Source organism: Silurus meridionalis, chromosome 21, assembly GCF_014805685.1.
Source record: "Silurus meridionalis isolate SWU-2019-XX chromosome 21, ASM1480568v1, whole genome shotgun sequence".
Classification (NCBI taxonomy): domain Eukaryota; kingdom Metazoa; phylum Chordata; class Actinopteri; order Siluriformes; family Siluridae; genus Silurus; species Silurus meridionalis.
This window is the reverse complement of record NC_060904.1, coordinates 9,756,950-9,771,773: the sequence shown is the minus strand read 5'-3', so window position 1 is coordinate 9,771,773 and position 14,824 is coordinate 9,756,950.

The window sequence follows — 14,824 nt, the reverse complement described above, 5'->3', positions numbered from 1 at the left end:
CATTCCAAGCCATAGAATATGTGTGCTTGTCTCTTTAAGAGTGCCGCTAATGGTAGCAAGGTTGATTGGTGTGTACATGTGGAAAATGTGTTTGATACAACAAGTTAAGTTGGTCTTTATTTTACTGGTTTGCTATTGGTTAATCCCGGGTTTCCCGGAAAGTCTAGAATTTGGGGGAGAGAGAAAAAAAAGGGAAGAGACGGTGCTGCCAGGAGGCTGATCGGATTGATTAAGCTGAGAAGTTGCAGTAATAAGAGTGAATTATTTGATAACTAGTTGTATAATTTACTTAAAGTGTAGAGCGTGTGTGTTAATACACTGATTGTTTTATGTGTTAAGTTTGAGTTTACCGGGTGGACTTTTCCCTCATGGAGATTAACTCATACGCTTAAGCAATTAGTGAGGAAACAGACTCAGCTTAGTGTTATACTAAGAAATTAACTCAAAAGAAGGAGAAAAGGACTGTTATTGAGGAGAAATTGGGAGATTCTGCTTAGAAGACCACATACTGATCCTGATCATAGCCATTTTCTGGTGGCTGTATTGGAGAGTGACACATAGGCGGCCAGGGAAAACGCGGGACGAGGATCGGAGGAGGCTTACCACCGGTTTCGCCATCATTTTACAGAGTTCTAAGGGAGTTAAGGTACCCTTTTCATTTTTATATGCTTCGGAGAGTGAAGAGGCCAGTTTTCTGTTTTCACGGCCACTACGTACCCGAGCCACGATTCAGGCCTGCTACTGAGTATGTGTGTGTGGGTGTGTGTGTGGGCCCACAGGTTACTTTAAATAGTTCACATTGTGCACTAAGGAACTTTGTGTAACAATAATAATCAGACTTCTTGTGAAAGAGTTTCATACATTTGACTACAAGTGTGTGTATACAGACACAGAAGTAATCGCTACAGCACTGATTTATACAACATTATACAACATCTCTGAGGCATTCGTTTAGTGAACCTGGTGTTGCTCCTTACTACACTATAAATAACACGGTAAGGGGCGCTACACAAAGTGGGGGCTCGTCCGGTATCACCCTCTGGTACATCGCTGAAAGACGACAGATCAGGTCAGTTAAACCCTTTGACGGCTATCTCATCGTAAGTAACTGGAAAGTGGTTTAAAAGGAATGATGGCTCTAAGAAAGGATCATAGTCTACAAGCAGGGTTAGTCAGTTGGTGCAAAGAAGCTGGCATTGATGAGAGTCATGCTTTAATGGTGCTAAATGTACCTGCCCACACAGACGTTGCTGACGTGGAAGAGGTAATGGTAACTGTAAAAGTATTGGGAAGAGTCCGGGACAGAGACAAATGAGAAGGAACCAACTCTCATTCTTTGTTGGTGTTGTGTGAATGCAAACAGGCCACTGACCTCACTCGCTTACCTCCAGAAGTGTCACCTGGAGAAAGAAAAGAGCCATGGACAATAATAGCAGTACAACCTAGGGAAGCTGTAACTGCCACTGAAGGTTTTACAGAACGACTCACTAAGTTCCTGACAGAAGAAGGTAAGTCACTTGGTGACATCCAATCTTTGTTCACTCCCTGCAGTACAACGGACAGTTCCCCTGAGTCCATCATATGTGCTGTAGGTGAAATCCTAGAAAAGACTTTAAAGTTTCCCAGTGACAGTACTGCATACCGACGCCTGCGAACATTTTCAGATGTAGTTCCTACTCCCTCAGGAGTGGAGAATATGGAAACCTGGATTGAGCAAGCAAGGCTTATGATAGCAGAGTGTGAATGTTCCGACAAAGAAAAACGCAGACGAGTTGTAGAAAGCCTCAAAGGACCTGCATTAGAGATCATAAGAGCTGTCCAGTTTTCTACTCCTGATGCGAGTGCACTTCAGTACGTGGAAGCAATAGAGAGCACCTTCTGATCCTCGGAGTCCAGTGAGGACATGTATTTCAAGTTTCGTCTCATGCGACAGAGCACTGGAGAGACCCTCTCTGAATTTCTAAGATGGATAGAGAAGATGCTCAGCAAAGTAGTAGAGCATGAGGGATTAACTCCAGGAATTGTGGACAAGGTACGAATTAAAAAAGCTAATTCGAGGGGCTGTAAATTCTGACATGATGTTGCTCCAGCTGCACCTAAGAGAAAGAAAAACCCATCCACCTTCTTTTCAAAGTTTGTTGAAGGAGATACGGGAGGCTGAGGAGAATGAAGCCTCTCGGCACAGAATGTCTGCTAAAGCCAAAGTAATACAATACTTTGAGGAAGATAAACCTAGCTCCTTTGTTATCCAGGAACTCAAGGCTGAGATTCAAGAGTTAAAAACACAGCTATGTGAAAATTATTCAAAAATGGTCTCTACTTCATCCCTGGCAATTAAACCTAAAGAAAAGGAAACTAAAGCATGATGAAAAAAATTACCATTCTGAAGTCCAAGAGTTAAGAAAACAGGTCCAGCAATTGCAGCAGCAATTAGCCATTATGAGTGTCAGCTCTATTCCTCACTCACCTCCTGTTCAAGAACTGCAACAAAAACCTGCCACTTTTTCCATGTTCTCGAAAGGCAAGTTCACAGGAGCAAAAGATGATTATTTCTGTTACAGATGTGGAGAGAGTGGCCATATTGCAACAAAATGTCAGGCTATGCCAAACTCTGAACAAGTGAATAACCCTCTGGAGTCTGAGGGTGTTTTTGACCCCTTGAGAGATTTTGACATGCTCTTACATTTGGTTCTTTTTACTTGCTTTTAAAATATATTATTGACAAAAGGCTTATTACACTGTATTCAGCACAAACTGGGCTACCATAACATGTAAACAACTTATATGTGTTTGTTTGTATTTTTGACAAAATAAGGTTTATGCGTGGTTTTTGAAAAAGCAAAAAAAAACTCACCGAAATAAGGCCACAAAACCTATAGTAAACATGTTTCCCCAAGACTTTTTGAGAACAGATCTTCTAATGTAGGTTTTTTTATTTTTAATCATGTGAAAATCATCCTGCCTGCTCATTCACCTTAAACAATACATTGATTTAAAATGTTGAAAGGCCATATGGGAAGAGGCGTCGACATGCTGTGACTGACAGCTTCGTAGACAATGGGTCGCATAATGAGCTGTCGATTATATAATGAGCTGTGGATCACTGAGCCAGGATCACAGTGAGAAGTACAGTACTACAACAAGGAATGTGTTTCCTTTGTGTTTATTAAAAACACACATTAGCAAGGACAGCATTAAAAAGGGAATTGTGTAACAATAAAACAATAAAGTACAGTATGTAAAAAAAACAAAGAGTGCAACAAAAACTAACACAATACATTACAGTAGGGTTCTGCCCAAATCCTAGCCTGGAGGGCTATAATACTATGCATTAAATAATAATAGTGTATCCATTTGAGGAATCGGCAAGAACAAACAACGTGAACCCCCACTTAGTTGGCTTGGCTTTCATGTACTGTGTCCTCCCAGTGTTAGCTTTGCATGCTACCATCCTCTCATCCATGGCTGAAGGCCTACTAGGATGATAAATTGCTTTGCATGTCTTACGGATTGTGTCCATAAGCGGTTTCACTCTGAACAGACGGTCATGTTCAGATGTGCCCCTCTTTCTGTCATTTTCTTTGTCTGCATCTGGGTCATGCGTACATTCCACGAAACTGTCCTGTATCTGTCCCTTGACATAATTGTTGCTGGAAAGGGAACTGTGAAAATTCTGCTCTGTCGCCAGTAGTCTATGATGGAGGGCAACTTTACCATTGCCATGTAAAATAAGAGCCCAATGTAGCGATACATCTCACTCACGGTTACATCTCTCCATTTGTATTTGCGTCCCTTGGCTATTGACTTGGCAGCTTGAGCATTTGTGTTGTGGCACAGAGTTGACACAACACTCTCCGGGAAAAACATTTTAAATAGACTAAATGGAGAATGAGAGTCAGAAGACCTCAGTTGAGGTTCAGGTTCACGTGCGGGCAGGAATCGCAGAGTCTGTGGAACTGTGTCGTTATCTGTCTGATCCTCCCATGACATGGTGGACTGTGTGTGCTGCCTTTGCCCTTTTTGGAGCAGGTGCTTGATCACATCTGTTTATGAAACACACACACGAACATCACTAATTGTGTCATTGGTAAAGTTGTTTGCATATGTCATACAATGCAATAATGATTCAAACTAAATATAATTTAGGAAAATATAAAATATGGAGCGACGCCTGCGTGGCCTGGTGTGAGTTTTCAGTGAAGGGGGGGGTGATGCAGCCACATTCCTAAAAATAATCAAACAATATATTTTAGGATGATGAATACACTTGAACAAAATATATTTATTAGCATGCATTGTACAGCCTATAGGCCTATTTGTTGATGGGCAATAGGACAGATACTGTTGTTTACTGTTTATACTGTTGTTTACTGTTTAACTGCACACTGCCATAAACATTTTCTGTGTATGTGTATATATATGTATGTATGTACATATACACATATATATTTATATATCTTTATATCTTATTTATCTGCCTTATTTTTCTTATTATATTTTTCTTTTAAATTTTGTTATTATATTTATAATTTTTATTCTCATTTTTACCCCATTTTTATTTCCTCATGCCGGACCGTCGTTAAAAGCATTTCACTGCATGTCGTACCCTGTATGTATGTGTATGTGACAAAAAAAATTTTATTTGATTTGATTTGAGATAAATGTTTGTTGATGGGCCATAGACCATAATGCATCTCAGACATTTACACCATCACCATTTACAGCTGAGCAAATAATATTGTCATTGGTAAAGTTGTTTGCATATGTCATACAAAGCAATAATGATTCAAACTAAATATAATTTAAGAAAATATAATATATGTACTTACTCAGGATGATTCTCGGTCGAACTCAAAATGGAGCGACACCTGCGTGGCCTGGTGTGAGTTTTCAGTGAAGGCAAGGGTGATGCAGCCACACTCCTAAAAAATAACGAAACAATATATTTTTCAGTATTTTTGATGAATACACAACAATATTTGTTAGCATGCATTGTACATATAGCATTTACACCTCGGCATTCTGGAACATCTCTGCTAGCTAACACTACATAACAGCTTTTCAGGATGATCAGTGACACTAACCAAAACTGAACTGAGGCTAAAATATAACTTTATATAACGTCAACAATATTTAGAGCATACAATCACAAACAGTTAATGTTACAAATGAGCAGATATTGGCGGATTTTTGTTGTAACATTAAAAGGCAATGCTGACAAAAGCTAGGCAGAGATGTCTACAAACAATATGAGTTTTATATGATCAGAATGTAAGACTAAATAACTTACTCATTGTAGCAACTTGCTGGAAAGTCCTCGCTCTTCAAAATGCAAATGCTTCTCGTCGGAATTGCAATCTTCTTCGGATGAAAAGGTAAATTCTCTGGCATTGTTTTATGCCACTGTCCGGGGGGCGTGTGTGTGTGTGTGACTCAATGTGTGAACTGTTTTACCTGTGAATAGCGGGGGGGGGGCGTGTCGGTCGCAGCTCATTATCAGATAATGAACTGCGGTGGAAAATCTGTGCCTCTACTTGGTTTCACATGATTTATATTCATTGGAAACATGTTTTTTTATTTCATTATTCTAAAACTACACACTTTAAGCTGTCTAAAGATATATTTTTTATTTCCGTGTGTCAGTTATTGGCCGAGTTTCATCGCTTTTTGATGACGTGTTTCCATAAACGAAGTTTATGCAGACAAAGGCGACAGATGGCGCACCCTGACTATTTTATTCATTTAAAAAAAATACAACGTTTTGTTTATATAGTGAGCATACACAAATGAAAGTAGACCCTTTACAGATTTAAATGATGTATTACTTTGACATTTTTTAACAAATATGGCCGAGCAGTTTTAGCTCTTTTTGCTGGCATGTGAAAAAAAAGCACGTTTGGGCGCCGGCGGCAATTCAGACTCCAGAGGGTTAAAAAACTGATCCGTTCTCTGCGGCAGGCGAAGAGAGAAAAGTATGAGACTGATGACAATAACAGAAAAGTACAGAACCAAGGCTATTTCTCAAAAAAGAGTCAAATCGACATCAGTGAGTGCAGTAGTTTGCCCAGAGGACTAGTAGGCCCTGCCTCCACAGTCGGTGGCAAGATTAATGGAGTGGAATGTCAGGCTTTATTAGACACCGGATCACGGGTGACTATTGTGTTTGATGACTGGTTTTCAAAAAATCTCCCAGATGTGCCCATTCACCCACTGACTGGACTGTCAATATGGGGGCTCAGTTCCTCCAGTTACCCATATAAGGGATATATAGTTGTTGACGTCACCTTCCCGGCTTTAGTCGCTGGGGTGGAAGAGTCACTTTCCATTCTGGCCCTTGTCTGCCCCGACCCGCAAGGTCCACCTCAAGTACCAGTTATAACTGGTACCAATGCAAGTTTTTTAAACGACTTGCTACGCTCAGTCAAGGTGGTGTCGCACATGCTTTGAAAATTCAGACCTGTCACATGGCTGTCCCTCCACCTCAGATAAAAGAAGTAGAGAGACTTGTTGATGAGCCTGAAGGAAAAGTCCGGTGGATAGGACCTGGTGACTGTGTGGTCCCACCTAGGGGGAGTACAGGTCGTCTGTCAAGTGGAGACTGAGAAGCCCCTGAAAACTGAGATCTTTGTGGTAGACACAGCGGAGGAGGATAGTCTTCCATTTGGGATGTTCATACCCCTAAAGTACTTCCGTCTTCAGCTGTACATGGGAAGAACATCCAAGTTCTGATTCATAATGAAACGTCTAAAGATATTTATATTCCTACTGGAACGGTAGTTGCTCATGTGTATCCCACAGACACACTTGCCGTACCTTCGGGAGATTCCAACCGCTCTGAAACCCTAGATCCGACATTGTTTGATTTCGGTGAATCCTCTATCCCTAAACCCTGGGAAGTAAAACTGCGCCAGAAGTTGTCGAGCCGAGGAGATGTTTTTTCTACCGGTGAGTGGGATGTGGGATTAGCTCATGGAGTGGAACATCACATCAGACTCACAGACACCAGACCATTCTGAGAACGCTCCAGACGCATTGCTCCTGCAGACATTGATGATGTTCGTCGCCATATCAAAGAACTATTGGCGGCTGGTATCATTAAGGAATCAAGGAGCCCGTATGCCTCTCCTATAGTCATTGCACGAAAGAAGAGTGGGGCAATCAGAATGTGTGTCGACTATCGAACGCTGAATGCTCGCACCATTCCAGATCAGTACACCACTCCCAGGATTGATGATGCTCTGGACTGTTTGGCAGGCAGTAAGTGGTTTTCGGTACTGGACCTACGCAGTGGTTATTATCAAATAGCTATGGCAAAAGAGGATAAAGAAAAGACAGCATTCATCTGTCCCCTAGGCTTCTTCCAGTTTGAGCGGATGCCGCAAGTGATAACTGGAGCTCCAGCCACATTCCAGCGGCTAATGGAGAAAGCTGTTGGGGACATGCACCTACTCCAAGTAATAGTCTATCTCGACAACATCATCGTGTTTGGATGCACCCTTGAAGAACACGAAGAGAGGCTATTAAAAGTTCTAGACCGGCTGCGGGAATGTGGACTAAAAGTTTCGATTGACAAGTGCCAGTTTTGCCAGACTTAAGTCCGTTATGTAGGGCACATCCTATCTGCTGATCAAGTATCTCCAGATCCAGCTAAGATTGAAGCCGTGACTCGCTGGAAGATGCCCACCGATCTAAAGTCTTTGAGGTCATTTCTTGGGTTTTGTGGATTCTACCGGCGAGTCATAAAGCAGTATTCAACCATTGTAAGGCCATTGACAGAGCTCACCAAAGGTTACCCACCCACATCTGGCCAACATCAAAAGGCTGAAGGTGTTCAGAAATATTATAAAGTGTCTGAGCCATTTGGAAAGCGCTGGGGCGACGACTGTACTGATGCTTTCCATAAAATCATTCACTGTCTCACTCATGCTCCCGTACTAGCTTTTGCAGACCCTGCCCAACATTATATTCTGCATGTTGACGCTAGTCTGAATGGACTTGGTGCTGTCCTGAATCAGAAACACCCAAATGGTCTAAGACCTGTGGCGTTTGCAAGCAGAAAATTAAGTGCCTCCGAACAACGTTACCCGGTGCATCAACTGGAGTTTTTGGCGCTTAAATGGGCTGTTGTGGACAAGTTCCATGACTATTTATATGGTGCTCAGTTTGTGGTAAAGACTGATAACAATCCGCTCACCTATGTCTTGTCCACTGCCAAGTTAAATGCCACAGGTCATCGCTGGTTAGCCGCCCTGTCTACCTACAATTTCAGTTTACAATACAAGTAAGGAAGCAGTAACAATGATGCGGATGTGCTGTCCCATTATCCATGTGTCTCAGGTACTGACTCTGGATGGAAAGAGATCTCTAAGTCTGGGGTAAAGGCTATCTGTCAATTAGCTATGATTACTGAATGTGAAGAGTCATCCTTCCGCTTAGTGGACCAGCTAAGTGTGTCATCTCAGAGTGTTCCAGATGCTTTCTCTTGTCCTACCACCCTTGGGGTTATCTTGATGGAACAGTTGACCACTGCTGAATTGAAGAAAGCGCAAGAGGAAGATCCTGTAATTAGTGGGGTGAGGCAAGATGTGGAAACTGGGCGAATACTTAACGTTGATAAGAGTTCAGATTCTACCATTGCTCTGCTACAGCGTCAAGGTCGCAAGTTAATGATCCAGAACCAACTTCTGCACCGTGTTACCCAAAATTCCTGTGGCAGAGAAAAGACACAACTTGTCTTACCTGAGAAGTACTGGTCTCAAGTACTGTGTTCATTGCATGATGATTCAGGTCATTTAGGAATAGAAAGAGCTACAGAACTCCTAAAAGATCGCTTCTATTGGCCTAGAATGTCAGCGTACATTGAGCAATATATCAAGAGTTGTGGCCGTTGTATAGCACGCAAGACCTTGCCCAAGAAGGTTGCTCCCTTACATCATATGACTAGCAGTGGACCTTTCGATTTGGTGTGTATCGACTTTTTGTCGATGGAACCTGACTCAAAAGGTATGAGTAATGTACTGGTCATCACAGATCACTTCACCCGTTATGCCCAAGCTTTTGTAACTAGAGATCAGAAAGCTCTAACAGTGGCAAAGATACTGTGTGACAAGTTTTTTGTTCACTATGGATTACCATCCCGTATTCATTCAGACCAGGGACGGGATTTTGAAAGTGGTCTCATAAAAGAGTTGATGAGAATGCTTGGGATACGAAAATCCAGAACTTCTCCCTACCACCCTCAAGGTGACCCACAGCCCGAAAGATTTAACCGAACGCTTCTTTCCATGCTGGGCACGCTGGACCATGCAGAGAAAAACAGATGAACTGACAAAAAAAAAAAGCTGAAGGATGTACCGGTATACTGTCTGAAACCAGAATTCGGAATGGGAAGTGTGCGAACTTTACACAGAGACCATCTTTTACCTATTGGGGAAAATGTGAGGTTGTCTGTTCCTGAAGAAACCAAGAAAGTGTCTACACTGCCGGAGATGAGGACAGAAGTGGTGGAAAGAAAAACGAGGAGAGGAGTCAGAGGGAAAAGTGTGACACTGGCAGGAAGTGAATTGCGAAATGACTCCGAAAGTGAAGATGACCTGTTGTATTACCACCCGACTGGGGTAGAGAAAAATCCCAAGAAAGAACCGCTTTAGCACTGTGTGGTGTCACCCTATGGCACAGTGTACTCAATGTGCTCAAGGAAGTGCCCATGTCGATCCCAGGATTACAATTAAAGGGTAAAGATGAAATCTCATGTCGTCATGAGATGTTTGGAAGGGGGAGCATGTAACCCACTAGAAAATAATTCTAGAATATAGAGGGTTAGTTTGTTTACAATTAGATGATTAGTTTTGGATGAGACTAAATTAATGGTTCATTCCAAGCCATAGAATATGTGTGCTTGTCTCTTTAAGAGTGCCGCTAATGGTAGCAAGGTTGATTGGTGTTTACATGTGGAAAATGTGTTTGACACAACAAGTTAAGTTGGTCTTTATTTGACTGGTTTGCTATTGGTTAATCCCGGGTTTCCCGGAAAATCTAGAATTTGGGGGAGAGAGAAAAAAAAGGGAAGAGACAGTGCTGCCAGGAGGCTGATCGGATTAAGCTGAAAAGTTGCAGTAATAAGAGTGAATTATTTAATAACTAGTTGTATAATTTACTTAAAGCTAAAGCAATTAGTGAGGAAACGGCCTCAGCTTAGTGGTATACTAAGAAATTAACCTAAAAGAAGGAGAAAAGGACTGTTATTGAGGTGAAATTGGGAGATTCTGCTTAGAAGACCACATACTGATCCTGATCATAGCGATTTTTTGGTGGCTGTACTGGAGAGTGACACATAGGCGGCCAGGGAAAACGCGGGACGAGGATCGGAGGAGGCTTACCACCGGTTTCGCCATCATTTTACAGAGTTCTAAGGGAGTTAAGGTACCCTTTTCGTTTTTATATGCTTCGAAGAGTGAAGGGGCCAGTTTTCTGTTTTCACTACATACCCGAGACACGATTCAGGCCTGCTACTGAGTGTGTGTGCGCGCGTGTGTGTGTGGGCCCACAGGTTACTTTAAATAGTTCACAATGTGCACTAAGGAACTTTGTGTAACAATAATAATCAGACTTCTTGTGAAAGAGTTTTATACATTTGACTACAAGTGTGTGTATACAGACACCGAAGTAATCGCTACGGCACTGATTTATATTGTGATGTTGGTGAAATGTGATTTTGGGGTTTAACTATATCAGAGACTTAAAGTGCTTATAATTTGGATAATTTACATTCTTGTATTAAGATTTATTGAGTTCTTATTTTTTTATTATTATTATTAAATTTGTTCTGTTTGATTACTTGCTAGAGAGTTTCTTCATTTGAACTTGAGGTATTCTACGTTTTATGTTTAAGATTATTTACTACACGAGAGTCAATTTATTCAGTGATATCAGAGGGGCCTTTATACAACATCTCTGAGGCATTCGTTTAGTGAACCTGGTGCTGCTTTTTACTACACTATAAATAACACGGATAATGGGCGCTACATGTTATATTTTACATAGTTTATTGGTTTTATTTATCTGCCTTCTTTTTCCCTTGTTTTATTTCTTTATGTCTTCCTACCTAATCAGGAAGAGTTTTAGCTCAGGTTTTTTTCAGTGTGTGTATATATACTTGTCTGTTATTTGCATTTAACTGTAGAAGAACATATGCGGCATTCTGTGTGCTGTGTGATTGTTCTCTGATGAGAAAAGACACCACGGGCATCGTAGATCGCATTGGAAACCTCTCCAAGTTTAAAGTTTTTTGTACAGGCATGATAAAAATCTAACATAAATGACAAATTATTACAGAATAAGGGTGTAATGTTGAATTTTTTTCAATTAAATGTTCATTGCAGTTCTTTTAGTTATTTTAAATGTATTTAATACTAAAAAAATCAAGTGGCAAGAAAAAAAAGAAGCATTCAAACCTGAGGGTCTTTTCCAGAGCTCTTCTGTTTTGCAGTTTAATAATAAGCACAAATAATTAAGAATTAGGAAGATGTGCAGACCTGCAGTAACTTCAGGGGAATAAAGTTGATCAGTCACACCATGAAGATATGGGAAAGAGTAGTGGAGAGGCTGAGAGAAGAGCTGCTTTATGGTTTCATACAGAGAAAGAGCACTATGAATGCAAACATTGCTTTGAGAATGTTGATGGAGAAGTATAGAAGGTCAGAAAGAGTTGCATTTTGTGTTTGCGAATCTAAAGAAAGCGTACGACAGAGTGCCAAGAGAAGAGTTATGGTATTGTATGAGGAAATCAGGTGTGGCAGAGAAATATGTAAGGGTGGTGCAGGACATGTATAAAGACACTGTGACAGCAGTGAGGTAGTAGGACCGACAGACTGGTTTAAGAAGGATGGATGCATCAAGGATCAGCTCTGAGCCCTTTCTTGTTTGCAGTGGTGATGGACAGGTTGGCAGACGAGGTCAGACCGGAGTCTCCATGGACTATGATGTTTGCGGATTTTGATTTGTGGTGAGAGTGAGGGGCAGGTTGAGAAGAGCCTGGAGAGGTGGAGGTCCATGCCGGAGAGAAGGGGAATTAAAGTCAGTAGGTGTAAGACAGAGTATGTGTGTGTAAATGAAAGGGAGGGCAGTGGAATGGTGCGGTTGCAGGGAGAAGACATTGTGAAGGTGGATGAGTTTAGCTACCCGGGGTCAACAGTGCAAAGTAATGGAGAGTGTGTTAGAGTTAGGATATAAAATTTGTTGGTTTTATTTATCTGAATTCTTTTTCCCTTGTTTTATTTCTTCCCCCCACCCTATTCCCTCATGCCGGTCAGTCGTATAAAGCATTTCACTGCATGTCGTCCTCTGTATGTATGTGTATGTGACGAATAAAATTTGATTTGATTTGATTATTTTTATTTGTATAGCGCTTTTAACAATAAACATTGTCTAAAAGCAGATTTTCACAGTTAATGTGGTGATAAAGAATAAATAAGATATAGGTGTATATAAGTGTAAGTTTGTCCCTGATGAGCAAGCTGGTGGAAAGGAAAATCTCCCAGAGATGGAAGAAACCTAGAGAGCGACCAGGCTCAAGAGGGAACCCATCCTAATCTGGATGGCAATCACCGATATCATCGCTCCTATTCCCATGAAGAACATCCTAAATTATGGTGTGAGGTGCTTAATAATAAATTATTTAAAGTGGCCATTGTTAGTATTAAAATGGTCCTCACACTAGTTCTGTAAACACAAATTCCTATGTTGTCTGCTCAGTGTCTATAGGATAATCTATAAAAATCTAACATGTATAAATGACAAAGAATAACAGAATAAGGGTGTAATGTTTACATTTTTTTTTCAATTAAATGTTCATTGCAGGGAGAAGACATTGTGAAGGTGGATGAGTTTATCTGTGAACAGTGCAAAGTAATAGAGAGTGTGTTAGAGAAATTAAAAAAAGAGTGCAGGCAGGGTGGAGTGGGTGGAGAAGAGTGTCAGGAGTGATTTGTGATAGAAGTGTAAGTTTATGGGACTGTGGTGAGACCTGCTATGTTGTATGGTTTAGAGACAGTGGCATTAATAAAAAGACAGGAGGTGAAGTTGTTGAAAATGTTGAGGTTTTCGTTGGGATTGACGAGGATGGACAGGATTAGAAACAAGTTTATTAGAGGGACTGCACATGTAGCATTTTGGAGACAAGGTGAGGGAGGATAGATTGAGATGGTTTGGACATGTGCAGAGGGACATGGGGTATATAGGATGAAGCATGCTGAGGATGGAGCCACATGCAGGAGAAAAAGAGGAAGGCCAAGGAGGAGGTTTATGGATGTGATGAGGGAAGATATGCAGGTAGTGGCAGATGTAGAGGACAGGGTAGCATGAAGACAGATGATCCGCTGTGGCGACCCCTAATGGGAGCAGCCAAAATAAAAAAAAAAGAAGAAGAAGAAGCACAAAGAAAAGCCTGAATAATTTAATTCCCCTGCATTTACATTTATGCATTAAGCACAAGACTGACCTCTCTAGATGTGTATCAATGTTGAATAGTTCTGTGAGCAATTTTTAATTTTTTTTTTACATTAACATCTACAGTATGCGGCAGTAGTTTCACATTATGTTCACTAGTCTGTCCTGCTGGCCCTTTTTACGATAGAAAACATTATCAATGGGTCTGTTTCTTCAACCAATTAGATTTCAAATTCGCCTCACAGGGCCAGCTAGCTGGCCCAGAATAGTGTCAGCATTTTCCAATCCTCTGATTGGTTGGTCAGAGGAAAAATGTTACAGCCAAGTTCGACTGCAAAACACATCTGTAGCACTCTGCACACAATAATAAATCAGAGTTAGACTTTTTTTTTATGTCTACAGAGGAAGAGAAATTGATTTGGTCTCAAAAATAATAAAAAATACATTTTGAAGAAAAGCTAGACTCAGCCCAGGAAAGGGTTTGTTCACCACTTCCAGACAAGTGAATACAAGTGGTACCACTGGCTTACAGCCTCTGAGGAGTGGTGCAAATTATAAGTATGTATCTCTGGTGAGTAGGTTGTATTTTATTTAAAATGTTTTTATGTTTTTGTAAAGTTATTAGACAAATATAGATTCTGAACTGCTCCAGATGATGTACGTGGCACAGTTGCGGTGGTATTGTAGAGGTTTGAGTTGTCTTAACTGGGTTTCTTGCTTTAGTAAAATGGTATTCACCCTCCATATCTGAAATGCCTCTCTCTCTGTAATGGCAGGCTTGGTTATATTGTGTTTTTGTATTGTATTTATGGGTTCTATAGTTGCAATGTGATGGTGGAATTAACAGGTGGATTAAATCGGGTAAGTCCCCACTAAAGGCCCAGGTACCAAATGCACAGCCCACCACTGCAAACAGGAGATCCATAAAGAGGTCTGCTCATTTCAGTGGCATGATAGATTGTACCAGCTGAGATAGGGAGATTCTTTTTATATATCAGGAAGAGTGGTGGGGAAAATAATGGGAATCCAAAACAGTAACAAGTAGGAATTAATAGGATGTCAAAAAAGATATAAAACATAATAGATTTTGGGAGCGTATCCTATGTCAATGACCTTGTCAGTTCTATTCATTTGTATAGTTTGTACATTAATCCCATTTAATATGTATTAGTAAATATTATTTTAAAAATATTTTTCTTTTTTAAATATTTTTCTAAATATTCATTCTTTCTTCACAAGAAAAGATGGTGTATATACTGTCAGGAGTGTAATTAGAAACAGTTTACCAGCTAAATTAATTTAAGCATGTTACACACTTTTGAAAGTAACCCCTGACAGGCTAATGCTTCAATGAGATTAGATCGTTTGTCAATGATCA